General features: G+C 37.6%; 1 long non-coding RNA gene across 1 annotated transcript in view; it reads right to left on the bottom strand.

The window, feature by feature from the left end:
* The window catches only part of LOC137224439 (uncharacterized), a 227,200-nt gene that overhangs the window by 45,783 nt on the left and 161,912 nt on the right, over positions 1 to 19,505 (bottom strand). The window contains exon 3 of the long non-coding RNA XR_010943341.1: positions 17,004 to 17,063. This is a non-coding gene — a long non-coding RNA (uncharacterized lncRNA). The remainder of the gene's footprint in view (positions 1 to 17,003; positions 17,064 to 19,505) is intronic.

The following is a 19,505-nucleotide window of genomic DNA, read 5'->3' as shown; positions in this document are numbered from 1 at the left end:
ATTTGTTTCCAAAATAAGTCTGTATTCAATCAGCTTGGCCTGGTTATTTACGTAAGTACAGTAAGAATAGTGATTGGCCATATAGGCTCTTTTAAATTTGCTTTGCTGGAACTTTTTACAAGCACTCTCCAGACTGAATTTTTAATAGCCTCTCAAGGCTAGGAAGCCAAGCCAAATATTTGCCATCAGATTTCACCTGAAATACCTACAGATTTGAGTGAATTCTTCTCTTCCTGAGGTCTCTCAAAACTCCTGAGGTGTTTTTTTTTTTTTCCCTGGGCCTGCAAGGAAATGACCTTTCTTTTTCCCTGGCAGGTTGCTGGGAACCCTGTAAGCAAAGTAGCAGGCTACTTTTCCAAGGGACTTTGTTGTCTCCATAAAGCCAACCTTAGTTCCTTAAAGCTGTCTGGTCATATCTGAGTCTATTTATGTCTCTCTCATACATGACATTCCAGTCAAAGTTTTGGTAATATAATCAATGTTTCTAATTGTGTCTTCTTATAGGAGAACAGATTCTTATTGAACTTATACAAGTAACGTTCTCACCAAAACAATAAGAATATTCATTGAGAGTTTCTGAATCCTCGAGGGATCGGGTAAGGAGAAAAAGATAAGTGTTTCAATTCTACTTACAAAGGTATAATTTACCAAATTGCTTTAAGTCACAGTTAGCTTAAGAAAAAAAGAGAAAAAGGTTTTCTTAAATTTGGAGATGCAAAACATTTTAAAATGTTTCAAATTTTAAAAATCATAAAAATTATAATCATCTTCCTCATTTCATTTAGTCCCATGTAATTAATTCTTTCTTTGCTTGACCTTTTGTTAGAAGTTTTATGAAGCCATCAGTTTCTCCATTAGGGTTCTATAAATTCTTACCTTGTTCAGTGGTATGATTTGAAAGTCATCAGAACTCATATTCTAGAGCACTTATTAGGTTCTTTTCCATGAATTTCTCTGAAGATGATACATATTTGCAGGAAGATTTGTAAAGTATATGAGTAAAACAATAACTGTAAATGATAAAAGGCTTAAAATGTCCATTACTAAATGTCTGATTCATCATAATGGAACTGACAAGGAAATTTGGTTATCTCTGTAATGCACAACATTTTAAGATAATAACTAGAATTATGACTGATAACATTACATTAAGACATATACAAATTTTAGAAATTCTATACAATTTTTAGAACATTTATGATAATAATATTTACCCATACAATATAAACTAATAAAGTTTATAATCATTTATTTGACAATGCTTCCCATGTAATTTTTTCCCATGTAATTTAATATATCAAATAACCCTAATTAGGTTAGTATCTCTTTTTTATAAAGAAAGAAAACAAATATTTTGAGATGTTACAGGAGCCCTCTGGAAAACCCCTAAGTTATTTCTAGGTCAATAAGACATCTTCTAGAATTCAATTTTTTGGAAGTTTGTCAAAGATATCAAAAAGGTTGTAAAACACTTGGTCAAATAAAATCATAGGTCACTGTGAAATAATACTTAGTTATCCATTTAACCAAAGTGACAAAGACTTCACAGGCAAATACAGAAAGTTAAATTGTTGTAAAAAGCTTTAGCTCTTTTAATATTGAGAAAACTCAGTTGTTTTTGTTTTCCTGAGTAATCAAAGATCTGATAAAGACAAAATATATAATCTTTGTTTTTATAGATAGATTACATTAAAAGTAAAGAAGACCTTTGTTTTCAATTTCTCATTAAGAGCAGACCAATAGTCTAAGAAAACTCCATCCCTTTAACAGAGAAAAAACAAATTTTAATTTTGTACCAGCTTACTTTTGATATTTAAACTCATTTACTTAACAAAATTTATTCCAGTCTCAGTCAGTTCTAACCACACATAAAATTCCTTTCTAAAGATCACTTTTTCCACAAATCTTCTACAACTTTCTATGTTTATTTTAGTTTGTACTTTGTTCTCGTTCCCATTTAGAAGTAACCAGCATTGCTTTAGGACAAAATCACTTTCCTTCCTCTCAAAATGTATTCCCATACCTCATGTCATTTTTCCCCAAAAAACACATATCTTATTTTTCCTTCTATAGATGTTTTCCATATTATTTTTAGTAGCTTTAACTGCATACATTAATTAGAATTCTTAACCCTTAGAAACCTTAATTTATAATGAAAACTAAGAAGTAAGCCACTGTGAACTGTCTGTTACTGCATTCTTTAGATTGACAAATTCCATAATTTGTAGAACATACATTTTCTCATAGCAGAACTCTTTAATGTGGCATAAAATGTGTTTGTTAATAGAACAAAACATCTTTAGTTCCTCTGTAATAAGAGGTCAAGGTAGGTAAAATTAAATTTGTTTAGCATTTAATGTTCCAGTATTTTATCTTATTTGGAAATAATCTGGACATTCAATAAATCCTCATCATTTAATTTAATTCTAAGGGTGTAAGTTACCAAAGAGATTTGAGAAAATATTTCAGTAGACATACCATAAAACAATCATTGCTAAAAAGCTCATCTAAAATCTTTTTTCACATTTACCTCTATTTAACTCATTTGTTCTTAACAATCCTACTTAAGATTACTCATGAAAATTTCATGAGACATTAAAACAATTAGTCATAATCTTAAGTTTCATTGTTCTTGTTTCTGACAAACTTTGCAACAGAGACATGAGCCCATCTGACGAGTTAACCCAGGTAGAACAAAAGTTGTTTATCTGCATTATATTTGATGCTTATAACTCTGAAGATATTTCTGTATTAATTAAAGCAACAAGCTTAAAATTTGTTTTTATTTATCAAAAATTATCCTACATCATGTGAACTTGAAAAAAATTGGGGTTAGTTTTTATTATATCTCCAAGGTTTAGAAATACCGTTAACCCTTGAACAATGTGGAGGTTAGGGGTGCTGATGCCCCTTTAAATCAAAAATCCATGTAAAACTTTACTATAGGCCCTCCATATCCTTGGTTCCACATCTGTGGATTCAACGAACCATAGATCATGTAGTACTGTAGTATATACTTATTGAAAAAAATGTGCATATAAGGGGACCCGTACATTTCAAATCTGTGTTGTTCAAGGATCAACTGTACTTAATTTATAGATGCTTATCTTTAAGCTAATTAAATAGAGCCTTTTACAAATTAATTTTGGCAATACCATTCAGAGGTAGAAAAATACCATATCTATAATGTACATCCATAAATATACACAAATACAGGTAGACACAGACAGCGATATCATAGTTTTCGTTTTAAAACTTTAGTGATGAATCAGTAAAAACTCACTAGTTTATAAATTACGGTTGGAATAAATTAAGTTTACTCACTCAAATGACTAAAATCTTTTATTATTTGTGTAAGACTTTTAGGATCTATATTTGCCTTTGATAAATAATCTTAAGAAGTCTGTGATTTAGAGTTTGGGCAAGAGAGCTCTTTTTGCAGTTTGTGTTTAATAAGACTTCTCTCCCTCTTTTTTCTTTTTTTTTTTCCAGTTTCAGGTTCTACCAATTGAGTTAATCTGGGCTCAGTCTCAGGTGTGGTCTATGGTCTATGTTTACATTTCAAAGACATGATAAAATGTATAACTTTAAGCAACAGAGAAAAAAATTGTAGGTTTTCTCCTAGGAATTTTGGAATATATTTGTCTATTATCATAAGTCTGGGTAATTACCATAAAAATTTTTTCTTAACTAGAGGCCAATTTTACTCCAATATCTTAATCTTTTAAAATATCTACAAGCATTTTGAGAGGAATAGACAAGTTTCGGGTATTGGTAAAGATAGGTGGGACTTGACTTGTTTCTAGAGTTGCATTTGTGGTGCTGTAGAAATCTACAAGATAGAGACAGTTGTTTTTATTAGCCCTTGAATATTGGCTTCCTGTTGGTCTATCTCTTGATTATTTTTAGAAGAGCCTGAGGAATTGCTGAGAGGATGGAGAATTTTTTTCAAGAAGGGAAATTTACATTGGATCTTTGTTTTAAGTTTAATTTTTGTTCTTTCATCTTAATAAGGGATTCCCTAAAACTTGCTGTTATGTCTGTGTGTTTTCCTTTAAATTTGATCCTCCTATGAGTACCAATATGGCAGCTGTCTATTATGAGAGCTCTCAATTATTTTTCCTTTCAAATATAGCCAATTTCAAGGATCTGTCATTTGGCTATTGATGAGTAGGATCTTATATTAATTTCAAATAGCAACTCAAACCAATAAGTTTTTTTATGGCTTAGCCAAAGATGCAAAAGACATCTCACAAGAGTGTATCTTTCCTTCACAAGATCTAGAAAGTTCACTCCCTAGTTAGTTTAAAAAAGGAAAAGCTCTTCATTGCTACAGGTGGTAAGAATGGTGTAGTGAAAATGGTGTCTCCAGTTTCCCATGAGAATGTGGTATGCCTCCAGTCATAGACCTGCTAATCTGTGACACCAGGCAGGTGCTACTGGAATGGGACTTTTGCATCACTAACAAGCAACAAAGCTTGAGATGACAAAGGCTCCTTATGGACTAAGACCCCTTATGACAAATTCCCCTGAGAGTTAGAATAGCCAAAAAGAGAAAGTGCTGCTTATGACACTGTGTCATGAAACTCCAGTCTATTCAACAGGCTACTAGATGCAACCCAGTAAGTACACCTTCTGCATGGCAAAGATCAGACAGAATATTCTCAATCATCACAAAGCCAAGCTCTCAGGACACAGAACAAGAGGGAAGGAAAAACCTCCTATAGTGTTTTTTTTGTTTGGGTTCTTTTTTTTTTTTTTGCGGTACGCGGGCCTCTCACTGTTGCGGCCTCTCCCCTTGCGGCGCACAGGCTCCGGACGCGCAGGCCCAGCGGCCATGGCTCACAGGCCCAGCCGTTCCGCGGCATGTGGGATCCTCCCGGACCGGGGCACGACCCCGTGTCCCCTGCATCGGCAGGCGGACTCTCAACCACTGTGCCACCAGAGAAGCCCAAACCTCATATAGTTTTTACATAGCGGACCCACAGCAAAGTTTGTCTAAACAGATACACGTCCAGTGGAAACTGTTAGCTTGCTAGTCTGTGAGGCCAGCTTGAACAGCAGATGTATAAAGGGCCTATGTTCTGCTCTATGGTTCTTCCTTCTTATGACAAACGACACATCAGACAGAGACAAACGGTGACCATCTCCAGGAGGAAAGGATCAATACAAATTGAGAGTACTCATTTACCAAATACCGGAGTTGCTAGGTCCCAAGAAACCAGTTCCACAAATATTGATATTTTCTCCTGCTAATCTAAATTTAGAAAGAGAGAAAAAGAACTCTGATGACTTTTCCCTTCCTTCAGACCACGCAGGCAGAGAGTGGGAAGCTGACGTGCTAAGAATTTTTACTTTCTACTGGCTTTTGTTAGTGGTCCCAGGATCTCTCAGCTGTAGCAGCCTGGGGTTGGGAAGAGGGGAGCGGGGTCCAGTCAATATCTTGCCAACTGTGCCAACTACTGGGGAAGGAGAAATCCCCCCCATCCCTCTTGAGTTCCTTTAGCTGGTCTAATAATTAAATTGACATGAGACAGATTAGCAGGAGGAAAAAAATTTAATTTGTATGCAAGGAGATCTTATAGCAATGGGATCCCCGAAGTGACCAAAGCAGGCTGTTTATATATCATTTTTACACAAAGAAACAATTATTTGTGAAGATTTAACAAAACAAAGGGGCTTGTGCTTGGGGTAGCAGACTAATGAAGAACACAGTTTGTTCTTTGTTAGCCTTGAATACCCTAACTCTGGTGATAAAGATGCTTTTTATCCTCCTGGTAGAAGGAAGATACCTTCACATGGAAGATTTAGTTCCCACTTTCAGTGTGAAACGGGGGGTGGGGAGTTGTTGTCAGATGAGGCTTTTTTAAAATATCGTTTTTTTCCATCAGCTGTTTCTCAAGTAACTAATTCAAAATAATCAATATGCCATTAAGGCACATTGCGGGCGGCTTGCCCTAGGCCTCAACAGCTGTAACAGAGGCTGAGTCTAGCCTTCACTCCCACATTCAGCCTGTGTGGTCCCAAACCAGGATGCTAGGTTCACTCAGGCTCCCCCCTCCCTTTATCGCCCTGCCATCCAGCATACAGCACACACACACTGCTGGGACAGAGAGAAGGAGCCTGAAATGGAGACAAGATGACTATATTTGGGCTTAAACACATCATATAACCTCTTTAGGCTTTAATTTTTTTTTTTTTCTTTTGATGGTGGCTGTGGGAAGGGAAACTGGAGGGGGTGGTGAGTGAAGGAATCTCTACAATCCCTTCCAGCTATTACATTCCATGAGGAAAATTAATTTTCTTTATGTACTTCTTTCATTAGCTTCCTCCCAGACTGAAAAACCTTCAGTGACTCCCCATTTTCATAAATTCCAAATGTGAAAGCCACTGCCTTTCATAATACACTTTAATCCAGCTACAGCTGTTTTGCCCAATCTTGTTTCTCTCTGTATTCTTTTCCTACAATTTCTCACCACCAACTCACTGGTCTAGCAAGGTTTTCTCACAGATCCACACATCCTCAATCCCAGTTTTTTCTTGACCCCGACGCTGCTTCCTTATTCGTGAACCTAACACATGGTAGCCACTCAGTAGATGTTTGTGGCTGGACTGTTGAACCATGCTCTCCTCTACCATCCAAATCCCATCCCAGTTTTCAAGGAACAGATCAGGCCCTATCCTATCTGGGAAGCTTGTCCTGGTTCCTCTGAATTACATTATCATGCTCTCCTATAATCCACAGAATTAATGTTGTAACACACCATTTAGGACCTACAGTCATGACCTCTTAATCACTGTTAAAAGTGTGTGGAAAATTTAATCTACTCATTAAAAGTAGACATTCTGAAGACTAATAGCAAGTCTTCTATTTCTTCATAATTACCACACAACCTAACCCCACACTGAATCCTTGATAGGTACTCAGGAAATATTAAATTGATGGGCCGGGAGGCGGTCTGAGAACATTTCCTCTCCTGGGGATGAATATAATCCCTATCATACAATCTCCACTTGGTAAAATACTCATCTTTCGAAAAGAAACTCAAATGCCAGGTGAATGTGGCCTTTTTTCTTCTTGTATACGTCTACTGGCACTCCTCATGTTGCCATAATTATTTGTTTATACATCTATCTTCCCACGTGAACAATGAATTCTTTCCCTTCAGAAAAGAACCAAATTTCACTTTTGTTGTACTTCTATGCCCAGTACTACCCCCACAACATAATAAATATCCAATAATGTTGATAAATGTATAGAACGAATGCACATACCATTTACAAAAAGGGTGGAGTTTTGCTTTGCTCTCTCTGAAAACTGTAGAACCAACTTCTGACAATTGTGATAAAGAATTAGTGTGACGCTTGAGACCCAGTTGATAAGTTCAGGATCTAAGTCATATACAGGGTCAGGGGATAGAATTATCCATAGGTTTCTAGTATCTATACCAAATCTTGCCCCCAATTACCTTTAATAGTTCTGAGTTGACTGTGCATTATACTGCATTCTGTTGCTTTTGAAATCCCAATTGGAGAATCATTATTTACAAACCACCTTTAAGAAATTAGCATAGTTAATACATTAGAAAGTACAAAGAATGTACCTGTTCTTCTCCTGGGGTCATCCATAGATTGCTATGAGACTTAAATTGCTCCCTTTAACACCACATGTGTACCACTCATCAGTACTATCTACCTCAAACTTAGCTTATTAATGTATTACATATACTCTACTGGATGCATATTCTCTGAGACCAGGGACAGTTTTAGACATCTCTCTGTTCCCCGTAGCGCCTAACACAATAATTTCTATGGGTAGGGGCTAAGTAAACAGTTACTCTATGAATCTATTAGTGATCATATTCCAAGATTCGGTTGAATTTTAAAACTCAGCAACAGTGGGGGGACCTTCAAGATGGCGGAAGAGTAAGACGTGGAGATCACCTTCCTCCCCACAGATACACCAGAAATACATCTACACGTGGAACAACTCCTACAGAACACCTACTGAACGCTGGCAGAAGACCTCAGACCTCCCAAAAGGCAAGAAACTCCCCACATACCTGGGTAGGGCAAAAGAAAAAAGAATAAACAGAGACAAAAGGATAGGGATGAGACCTGCATCTCTGGTAGGGAGCTGTGAAGGAGGAAAAGTTTCCACACATTAGGAAGCCCCTTCACTGGTGGAGATAGGGAGTGGAGGGGGAAGCTTTGGAGCCACGGAGGAGAGCACAGCAACAGGGGTGCAGAGGGCAAAGCGGAGAGATTACCACACAGAGTATCGGTGCTGACCAGCACTCACCAGCCTGAGAGGCTTGTCTGCTCACACGCCAGGGCGAGTGGGGGCTGGCAGCTGAGGCTCAGGCTTCAGAGGTCAGAACCCAGGGAGAGGACTGGGGTTGGCTGCGTGAACACAGCCTGAAGGGGGCTAGTACGCCAGAGCTAGCCAGGAAGGAGTCCAGGAAAAAGTCTGGAGCTGCCTAAGAGGCAAGAGACATTTGTTTTGGGGTGTGTGAGGAGAGGGGATTCAGAGCACCACCTAAATGAGCTCCAGAGATGGGCATGAGCTGCAGCTATCAGTTTCGAAACCAGAGATGGGCATGAAACACTAAGGCTGCTGCTGCAGCCACCAAAAAGCCTGTGTGCAAGCACAGGTCACTATCCACACCTCCCATTCCCAGGAGCCTGGGCCACCTACCACTGCCAAGGTCCTGAGATCCAGGGACAACTTCCCCGGGAGAACGCACAGTGCGCCTCAGGGTGTTGCAACATCATGCCGGCCTCTGCCACCAAAGGCTCACCCTGCATTCGGTACCACTCTCTCCCCACGGACTGAGTGGACCAGAGCCCCTTAGTCAGATGCTAGTTTAACCCCCTCCTGTCTGGGAAAAGAACAGATGCCAGAGGGTGACCTACACACAGAGGTGGGGCCAAATCCAAAGCTGAAACCCAGGAGCTGTGCGAACAAAAAAGAGAAAGGGAAATTTCTCCCAGAAGCCACAGGAGCAGCAGATTAAATCTCCACAATCAACTTGATGTACCCTGCATCTGTGGAATACCTGAATAGACAACGAATCATCCCGAAATTGAGGCAGTGGACTTTGGGAGCAACTGTAGACTTGGGGTTTGCTTTCTGCCTCTAATTTGTTTCTGGTTTTATGTTTATCTTAGTTTAGTATTTAGAGCTTATTATCATTGGTAGATGTGTTTATTGATTTGGTTGCTCTCTTCCTTTTATATATATATATTTTTTTTTTCCGTTTTCTCTTTTTGTGAGTGTGTATGTGTATGCGTCTTTCTGTGATTTTGTCTGTATAGGTTTGTTTTCACCATTTGTCCAAGCGTTCTGTCTGTCCGTTTTTTTTTTTTTTAGTATAGATTTTAGCACTTGTTATCATTTGTGGATTTGTTTATTGGCTTGGTTGCACTCTTCTTTCTTTCTTTTTTAAAATTACTTTTTAATGTTTTTATTGTAATAATATTTTTTTATTATTTTAATAACTTTATTTATTTATTTATTCTTCCTTTCTTTCTTTTTTTTCTCCCTTTTCCTCTGAGCCGAGTGGCTGACAGGGTCGTGGTGCTCTGGCCGGGTGTCAAGCCTGAGCCTCTGAGTTGGGAGAGCCAAGTTCACAAAACTGGTCCACCAGAAACCTCCCGGCCCAACATAATATCAATCGGCAAGAGCTCTCCCAGAGATCTCCATCTCAATGCTAAGAACGAGCTACACTTACTGACCAGAGAGCTACAGTGCTGGACACCCCATGCCAAACAACAAGCAAGACAGGAACACAACACCCCCCCATTAGAAGAGAGGCTGTCTAAAATCTTAATAAGTTCACAGACACCCCAAAACACACCACCAGACATGGTCCTGCCCACCAGAGAGACAAGATCCAGCCTCATCCACCAGAACACAGGCACCAGTCCCATCCAACAGGAAGCCTACACAACACACTGAACCAACCTTACCCACTGGGGGCAGACACCAAAACCAATGGGAACCATGAATTTGCTGCCTGTGAAAAGGAGACCCCAAACACAGTAAGTTAAGCAAAATGAGAAGACAGAGAAATATTCAGCAGATGAAGGAGCAAGGTAAAAACCAACCAGACCAAAGAAATGAAGAGAAATAGGCAGTCTACCTGAAAAAGAATTCAGAGTAATGATAGTAAAGATGATCCAAACTCTTGAAAATAGAATGGAGAAAACATAAGAAAGGATTAACAAGGAACTAGAAAAACTAAAGAGCAAACGAACAATTATGAACAGCACAATAAATGAAATTAAAAATTCCCAAGAAGGAGTCAATAGCAGAATCACTGAGGCAGAAGAATGGATAAGTGACCTGGAAGACAACATAGTGGAAATAACTACCACAGAGTAGAATAAAGAAAAAAGAATGATAAGAATTGAGGACAGTCTCAGAGACCTCTGGGGCAACATTAAATGCACAAACATTCGAATTATAGGGGTACCAGAAGAAGAAGAGGAAAATAAAGGGTCTGAGAAAATATTTGAAGAGACGATAGTTGAAAGCTTCCTTACTATGGGAAAGGAAATAGTCAATAAAGTCCAGGAAGTGCAGAGAGTCCAATACAGGATAAATCCAAGGAGAATCATGCCAAGACACATATTAATCAACTTATCAAAAATTAAATACAAAGGAAAAATATTAAAAGCAGCAAGGGAAAAGCAACAAATAACATACAAGGGAATCCCCATAAGGTGAACAGTTGATCTTTCAGTAGAAACTCTGCAAGCCAGAAGGGAGTGGCAGGACATATTTAAAGTGATGAAAGGGAAAAATCTACAAAAAGATTACTCCATCCAGCTAGGAACTCATTCAGATTCGATGGAGAAATTAAAACCTTTACAGACAAGCAAAAGCTAAGAGAATTCAGCACCACCAAACCAGCTTTACAACAAACGCTAAAGGAACTTCTCTAGGCAGGAAACACAAGAGAAGGAAAAGACCTACAATAACAATCCCAAAACAATTAAGAAAATGGGAATAGGAACATACATATCGATAATTACCTTAAATGTAAGTGGATTGAATGCTCCAACCAAAAGACATAGACTGGCTGAATAGATGCAAAAACAACACCCATATATATGCTGTCTACAAGCACCCAGTTCAGACCTAGGGACACATACACACTGAAAGTGAGGGGACAGAAAAATATATTCCATGCAAATGGAAATCAAATGAAAGCTGGAGTAGCAATTCTCATATCAGATAAAATAGACGTTAAAATAAAGACTATTACAAGAGACAAAGAAGGACACTACATAATGATCAAGGGATCAATCCAAGAAATAGATATAACAATTGTAAATATTTATGCACCCAAAATAGGAGCACCTCAATATATGAGGCAAATGCTAATAGACATAAAAGGGGAAATTGACACTAACACAATCATAGTAGGGGACGTTAACACCCCAGTTTCACTAAAGGACAGATCATCGAAAATGAAAATAAACATGGAAACAAAAGCTTTAAATGACACATTAAAAAAGATGGACTTAATTGATATTTATAGGACAATCCATCCAAAAAGAACAGAATACACTTTCTTCTCAAGTGCTCATGGAACATTTTCCAGGATAGATTATATCTTGGGTCACAAATCAAACCTTGGTAAATTTAAGAAAATTGAAATCGTATCAAGTATCTTTTCCAACCACAACACTATGAAACTAGATATCTATTACAGGAAAAATTCTGTAAAAAATAAAAACGTATGGAGGCTAAACAATACACTATTAAATGACCAAGAGGTAACTGAAAAAAATCAAAGAGGAAATCAAAAAATACCTAGAAACAAGTGACAATGAAAACACAATGACCCAAAAGCTATGGGATACAGCAAAAGCAGTTCTAAGAGGAAAGTTTATAGCAATACAATCCTACCACAAGAAACAAGAAAAATCTCAGATAAACAACCTAATCTTACACCTAAAGCAATTGGAGAAAAAAGAACAAAAAAACCCCCAAAGTTAGCAGAAGGAAAGAAATCATAAAGATCAGATCAGAAATAAATGAAAAAGAAATGAAGGAAACTATAGCAAAGATCAATAAAATTAAAAGCTGGTTCTTTGAGAAGATACACAAAATTGATAAACCATTATCCAGACTCAACAAGAAAAATGGGAGAAGACTCAAATCAACAGAATTAGAAATGAAAAAGGAGAAGTAACAACTGATAAAGCAGGAATAAAAATGATCATAAGAGATTACTACAAGTAACTATATGCCAATAAAATGGACAACCTGGAAGAAATGGACAAAGTCTTTGAAAAGCACAACCTTCTGAGACTAAACCCGGACGAAATAGAAAATATAAACAGACCAATCACAAGCACTGAAATTGAGACTGTGATTAAAAATCTTCCAACAAACAAAAGCCCAGGACCAGATGGCTTCACAGGCGAATTCTATCAAACATTTAGAGAAAAGCTAACACCTATCCTTCTCAAACTCTTCCAAAATATAGCAGAGGGAAGAGCACTCCAAAACTCATTCTACAAGGTCACCATCACCCTGATACCAAAACAAGACAAAGATGTCACAGAAAAAGAAAACTACAGGCGAATATCACTGATGAACATAGATGCAAAAATCCTCAACAAAATACTAGCAAACAAAATCTACCAGCACATTAAAAGGATCATACACAATGATCAACTTGTGTTTATCGTGGGAATGCTAGAATTCTTCAATATACAGAAATCAATCGATGTGATAAACCATATTAACATATTGAAGGAGAAAAACCATATGATTATCTCAATAGATGCAGAAAAATCTTTTGATAAAATTCAACACCAATTTATGATAAAAACCATCCAGACAGTAGGCATACAAGGAACTTACCTCAACATAATAAAAGCCATATATGACAAAGCTCCAGCAAACATCCTTCTCAATGATGAAAAACTGAAACCATTTCCACTAAGATCAGGAACAAGACAAGGATACCAACTCTCACCACTATTACTCAACATAGTTTTGGAAGTTTTAGCCACAGCAGTAACAGAAGAAAAAGAAATAAAAGGAAGCCAAATCAGAAAAGAAGTAAAACTGTCACTGTTTTCAGATGACATGATATTATACATAGAGAATCTTAAAGATGCTACTAGAAAGCTACTAGGGAATTTGGTAAAGTAGGAGGATACAAAATTAATGTACAGAAATCTATTGCATTGCTTTACACTAATGAAGAAAAATCTGAAAGAGAAATTAAGGAAAGACTCCCATTTACAACTGCAACAAAAAGAATAAAATACCTAGGAATAAACCTACCTAAGGAGACAAAAGACTTGTATGCAGAAAACTATAAGACACTGATAAAATAAATTAAAAATGATACAAACAGACGGAGAGATATATCATGTTCTTGTATTGGAAGAATCAACATTGTGAAAATGACCATACTACCCAAAGCAATCTACATATTCAACGCAATCCCTATCAAAATACCAAGGGCATTTTTCACAGAACTAGAACAGAAATTTCACAATTTGTATGGAAACACAAAAGAACACGAATAGCCAAAGCAATCTTGAGAAGGAAAAAGGAGCTGGAGGGAACAGACTCCCAGACTTCAGACTCTACTAGAAAGCTGCAGTAATCAAGACAGTATGGTACTGGCACAAAAACAGTAATATAGATCAATGGAACAGGATAGAAAGCCCAGAGATAAACCCACACACATATGGTCACCTTATCTTTGATAAAGGAGGCAAGAATATACAATGGAGAAAAGACTGCCTCTTCAATAAGTGGTGCTGGGAAAACTGGACAGCTACATGTAAAAGAATGAAATTAGAACACTCCCTAACACCATACACAAAAATTAACTCAAAATGTATTAAAGACCTAAATGTAAGGCCAGACATTATAAAACTCTTAGAGGAAAACATAGGCTGAACACTCTATAACATAAATCACAACAAGATCCTTTTTGACCCACATCCTAGAGTAACGGAAATAAAAACAAAAATAAACAAACGGCACCTAATGAAACTTAAAAGCTTTTGCACAGCAAAGGAAACCATAAACAAGACCAAAAGACAACCCTCAGAATGGGAGAAAATATTTGCAAATGAAGCAACTGACAAAGGATTAATCTCCAAAATACACAAGCAGCTCATGCAGCTCATATCAAAGAAACAAAAACCCAATCCAGAAATGGTCAGAAGACCTAACTAGACATTTCGCCAAAGAAGATATACAGACTGCCAACAAACACGTGAAATGATGCTTAACATCACTAATCATTAGAGAAATGCAAATCAAAACTACAATGAGGTATCACCTCACACCAGTCAGAATGGCCATCATCAAAAAATCCACAAACAATAAATGCTGGAGAGGGTGTGGAGAAAAGGGAACCCTCTTGCACTGTTGGTGGGAATGTAAATTGATACAGCCACCATGGAGAACTGTATGGAGGTTCCTTAAAAAACAAAAATAGAACTACCATATGACCCAGGAATCCCACTACTGGGCATATACCCTGAGAAAACCATAATTCAAAAAGAGTCATGTACCAAAATGTTCATTGCAGCTCATTTACAATAGCCAGGACATGGAAGCAACCTAAGTGTCCATTGACAGATGAATGGATAAAGAAAATGTAGCACATATATACAATGGAATATTACTAAGCCATAAAAAGAAACGAAATTAAGTTATCTGTAGTGAGGTGGATAGACCTAGAGTCTGTCATACAGAATGAAGTAAGTCAGAAAGAGAAAAACAAATACCGTATGATAACACATATATATGGAATCCAAAAAAAAAAAAATGGTCATGAAGAACCTAGGGGCAAGACGGAAATAAAGACACAGACCTACTAGAGAATGGACTTGAGGATACGAGGAGAGGGAAGGGTAAACTGGGACAAAGTGAGAGAGTGGCATGGACATATATACACCACCAAACGTAAAATAGATAATTGTGGAAACAGCCGCATAGCACAGGGAGATCCTTTCGGTGCTTTGTGACCATCTAGAGGGGTGGGATAGGGAGGGTAGGAGGGAGACGCAAGAGGGAGGAGATACAGGGATGCATGTATATGTATAGCTGATTCACTTTGTTATAAAGCAGAAACTAACACACCATTTTAAAGCAATTATACTGCAATAAAGATGTTAAAAAGTAGTAATAATAAATTAATTAAGTTAAAAAATAAAGTCATGTACCGCAATGTTCTTTGCAGCACTATTTACAATAGCCCAGACATGGAAGCAACCTAAGTGTCCATTGACAGGTGAATGGATAAAGAAGATGTGACACATATATAGAATGGAATGTTACTCAGCCATAAGCAAAACGAAATTGAGTTATTTGTAGTGAGGTGGGTGAACCTACAGTCAGTCATACAGATTGAAGTAAGTCAGAAAGAGAAAAACAAATACCATATGCTAACACATATATATGTAATGTAAAAAAAAAAAAGTTCTTAAGAACCTAGGGGCAAGACAGCAATAAAGACGCAGACGTAGAGAATGGACTTGAGGACTCGCAGAGGGGGAACGGTAAGCTGAGACAAAGTGAGAGAATGGCATGGACACATATACACTACCAAATGTAAAATAGATAGCTAGTGGGAAGCAGCTGCATCGCACAGGGAGATCAGCTCTGTGCTTTGTGACCACTTAGAGGGGTGGGATAGGGAGGGTGGGAGGGAGACACAAGAGGGAAGGAATATGGGGATATATGTATACATATAGCTGATTCACCGTTATACAGCAGAAATTAACACACTATTGTAAAGCAATTATACTCCAACAAAGTTGTTAAAAAAACAAATTAATAAAATAAATGCACAAATTCAAAGAAAGGATTATGGGAAAATGAAGAGTAACCAAAAAATAGAAAAAACATTACAGTATATGACTATCAGAATAAATTTGAATTCAGGAAGTGGGAGTTTCTAGGAAGGCAAGAAAAAAGAATAGTTTTCTAGAATCACTTGTTTTCTTAGTAAAAAAATTCTCTGTGAACATGTAGATAAGATTGAAGGAACCCACTTGGACCCTCAGAGTTAATATGAAGAATATTTGAAACTAAAGACATTTGAGATTCAAAAGATGCAGAAAAAAGCCTTCTTGGAGCTTCCCTTATCTCACTAAATGCAGAAACTTATGGAAATGAAACGGTCATAAATTTCCATCCTGAGGAGAGTTTTATGGCCATGAAAATATGGAAAATACCACTTGTACCTGCATAAACAATGATTATCACAAGCTTTCTTATCTCCAATTTGGTCCACTAGAAACCCATTTATTCTTCCCATGCAAGCTTCTTATCCCCTCTCCCTTTCCTTTCTTAAGTTAGATATATAAGCATCTAATTTTAGCCATTTACCAACTACTTATTTTGTGAGTTTCCATATGCATATAAATAAATTCTGGTTTACTTTTAATAAATAAATAAATAAATAAATAAAAATAAAACTGAGCCACATGGGAGAAACACTCTTATCACAGTATCAATAATGATCATCTTTTGCCCGAGCAACTTATTTGTTTTACATGGTGATCTTAATGAATCGTATTATCACTCTGATTTCTTTTCTTAAATTTGTCCACTAGACATCTTCGAACCAACTTGATGGACCACAAGTAGCAAGTGCATGGTTCTTCAAAGTACAATTTCGCATACAAAAGGCTGTCTCCTTATTTCATAACTTTATTTTCTCTTTAATTTTTCCTACTAATTTCAATTTAAGATTATCTTGTTATATAATATGCATCTTTGTAAGCTGTCTTAACTTATTTTCAGCCCAAACAGGTATTCATGAACATAAATAAACAGATATATGATATAATAAATATAAATAAATAAATACCAAATCTACGATTTTCTTGATTAAATATCATTCCCAACTGTGTTAACTGATAAATTTCCTTAAATTGTTATTACTAAATCACAATTTTAATTACCCGATAGATTATTCATAATTCTGCTCATGCTTGAGAAATACCTTTTATTTTCCATGTAATCATCTGGCCTCTTTATTACGTACTTCCAACTTAGGTAGTGGCTTTATGGGGAAAAAAAGAGAATGAGAAGGTGAATGATAACTGTCTTCAAGATTATCTTTGTACTTTAAGAGCTAAGATACAATAATAACACTTATAGCACTTACCATAGGCTGGCATTGTACTAAGAATTTAACATCACTGTTTAATCCTCACAACAACCCTAAGAGATAATACTATTATTATTATCCCATATTTGTAATGAGGAAACCAGGCACTCAGAAGTTTGGTAAGTTGCCCAAGATCACACCTTGAGTACATGACACAACTGGGATTGGAGCCCAGGCCAACTGTCCCCAGAGTTGGGGTCCTAACAATTTTGCCACACTGCCTCAACTATTCTGAGTCTCCAAATGCTTAAAAGCCTTGAAATGTTAGCTTCCAGTATTGTCCAGAAACTATGACAAATAAAGGAGAAAAGGCAAACCGGATGATCAGTTTCTCCACTGCAAGTAAAAGACGATTGTCCCCTCAAACCCACTCTGCTCCCCAAGATAACATTTCCCAGATCTTGCCCTTCTAAGTCATATAAAGCATTAATGGATAGTGCTTTAATATAAACTTTGTGGATTTTTAAGAAATCCAAATGCTATTTAAGTGAAAGGGATTGAGAGAGAAAGGGGAATTTTCTTTCACTCTTGATAGCAAAATTATTCATTGCCTCTTGCTATTAGAAGTCATTTGTTGCTTCAGTCAATACTGCCTAGGGCAGACCTGGAGTTTATTTGCTATTTCTGTTTTTGAGCCCTGAAATGAGGTTATCGATTTATGATCAGTGTAACTCCTGGCTGACTCCTGAATGCTATGATACACTAATATAGGGTCTTGAGGAAATAACCTGCTATCCCTCAAGGCAGGATCTGCATCTTGTTCATTTTCTGTCACTCCAGCATCTAGCACATAATAAACACTCAATGAATATATGCTGAGTGATCTGATTCATAAATTATTCTTTGGGTATAGATTTTAAGTTTCTAATGAATAGACTCTGTTTAACAACTTATATGGTGCTGCTAAGATTGAATAATATAGATATGATCAAGTGAATGAACTATTTACAGTTTCAAGTTAAGTGGTAAAAATGGTTTATGTGTGACTGAAGTCATATGCTAGAAGACATGTGAAAATAAAATCTTTGCCAATAACAAAAATTTATTTTAAACACCATGAATACTATTTCACAAGGAACCAGCTTCTTCATAATTCATTAACGAGTGATTCGGCTTTTTTTACTTCTTTGGCAACCTAAAAGATAATTAAGCTTTCACATCCTCCCCATTTTAAACCTTCATCGTGTTATACATAAACCCCTAGGGATATGGGTCTTAGAAAAATAAAAGACTTTATATATTTCTCTGGGACACTAATTAAAAGATTTCTGTTGGGGCTTCCCTGATGGCGCAGTGGTTGAGAGTCCGCCTGCCGATGCAGGGGATATGGGTTCGTGCCCCGGTCTGGGAGGATCCCGCATGCCGCAGAGCGGCTGGGCCCGTGAGCCATGGCCGCTGAGCCTGCGTGTCCGGAGCCTGTGCTCCGCAGTGGGAGAGGCCACAACAGTGAGAGGCCCGCGTACCGCAAAAAAACAAAAGATTTCTGTTAATTTGTTTAACTGTAAAGAGCTCATTATGACGCCATTCAGAGGAGGTTTCACCATAATAAGTATGAATGGGGTGAGAGAAGACAAGTCCCAGTTAACCTGGAACTTAGGTACAGATATATCTGGCATTTAGCTTTAGAAGAAATCTGTCCATTAAGCTGTTTCTATTAATCTGGTGACTTACGTGGTGGATGAAGAATCTCTTAAAAAACTTCAAGCTGTATTCCCAGTTGAGGATCAGATGCATACAGAAATGCGTAGAGGACTAAGGATGTAGGCAGGCGAAGGGAGCTATAGTGCCAGAAGGATTTTGCAGAATTTCTGAGGGAAAGTGTTCCAGAGAGGACTGTGACATGACAAGCCTGCCTCAGCCATGGAACCGAGCGTGAGAGGGGATCCAGGTACAATGGCCAGTCCTAGTGCTACTGCAACAGCCCCACCCCCAGCGCTAGATGTGTGAACGACACCATGCTCCCCTGCACTAAAGAGGGGCCCACTTAGCTAGGTGTAACAGCAAAACCAGGAAGCTCTTCCCTACTCACTTCCCAGAAGCCTGCCACCCTGTGGGCCTCAAGCATGGAGGGCTTTGGGGCCAGACTGCTGGGCAAAGCACTACTCTTCAGATGGGTACAGGCTGGTGGGGAAGAGTAGGAGGAGCCCAAGACTGGATCTGTGAAGGCACATAAGGTATCAACTACAGTGCACAGAAATGCCTGGGGTAAACTCTGCAGGGAATGACATGCCTGTCTGAATGAATAGAGCTTATGGCCAGCAAAATATGTCTATCCACTACAGAATTCAAGCTTATCTCTACATTCAGTTTGTAAATTCTTCTGTAAGATAAAAT

This window comes from Pseudorca crassidens, chromosome 5 (genome assembly GCF_039906515.1).
Source record: "Pseudorca crassidens isolate mPseCra1 chromosome 5, mPseCra1.hap1, whole genome shotgun sequence".
NCBI classification, from domain to species: domain Eukaryota; kingdom Metazoa; phylum Chordata; class Mammalia; order Artiodactyla; family Delphinidae; genus Pseudorca; species Pseudorca crassidens.
Note: the sequence above shows the minus strand (reverse complement) of the source record. Positions and strands in the feature narration are given on the sequence as shown.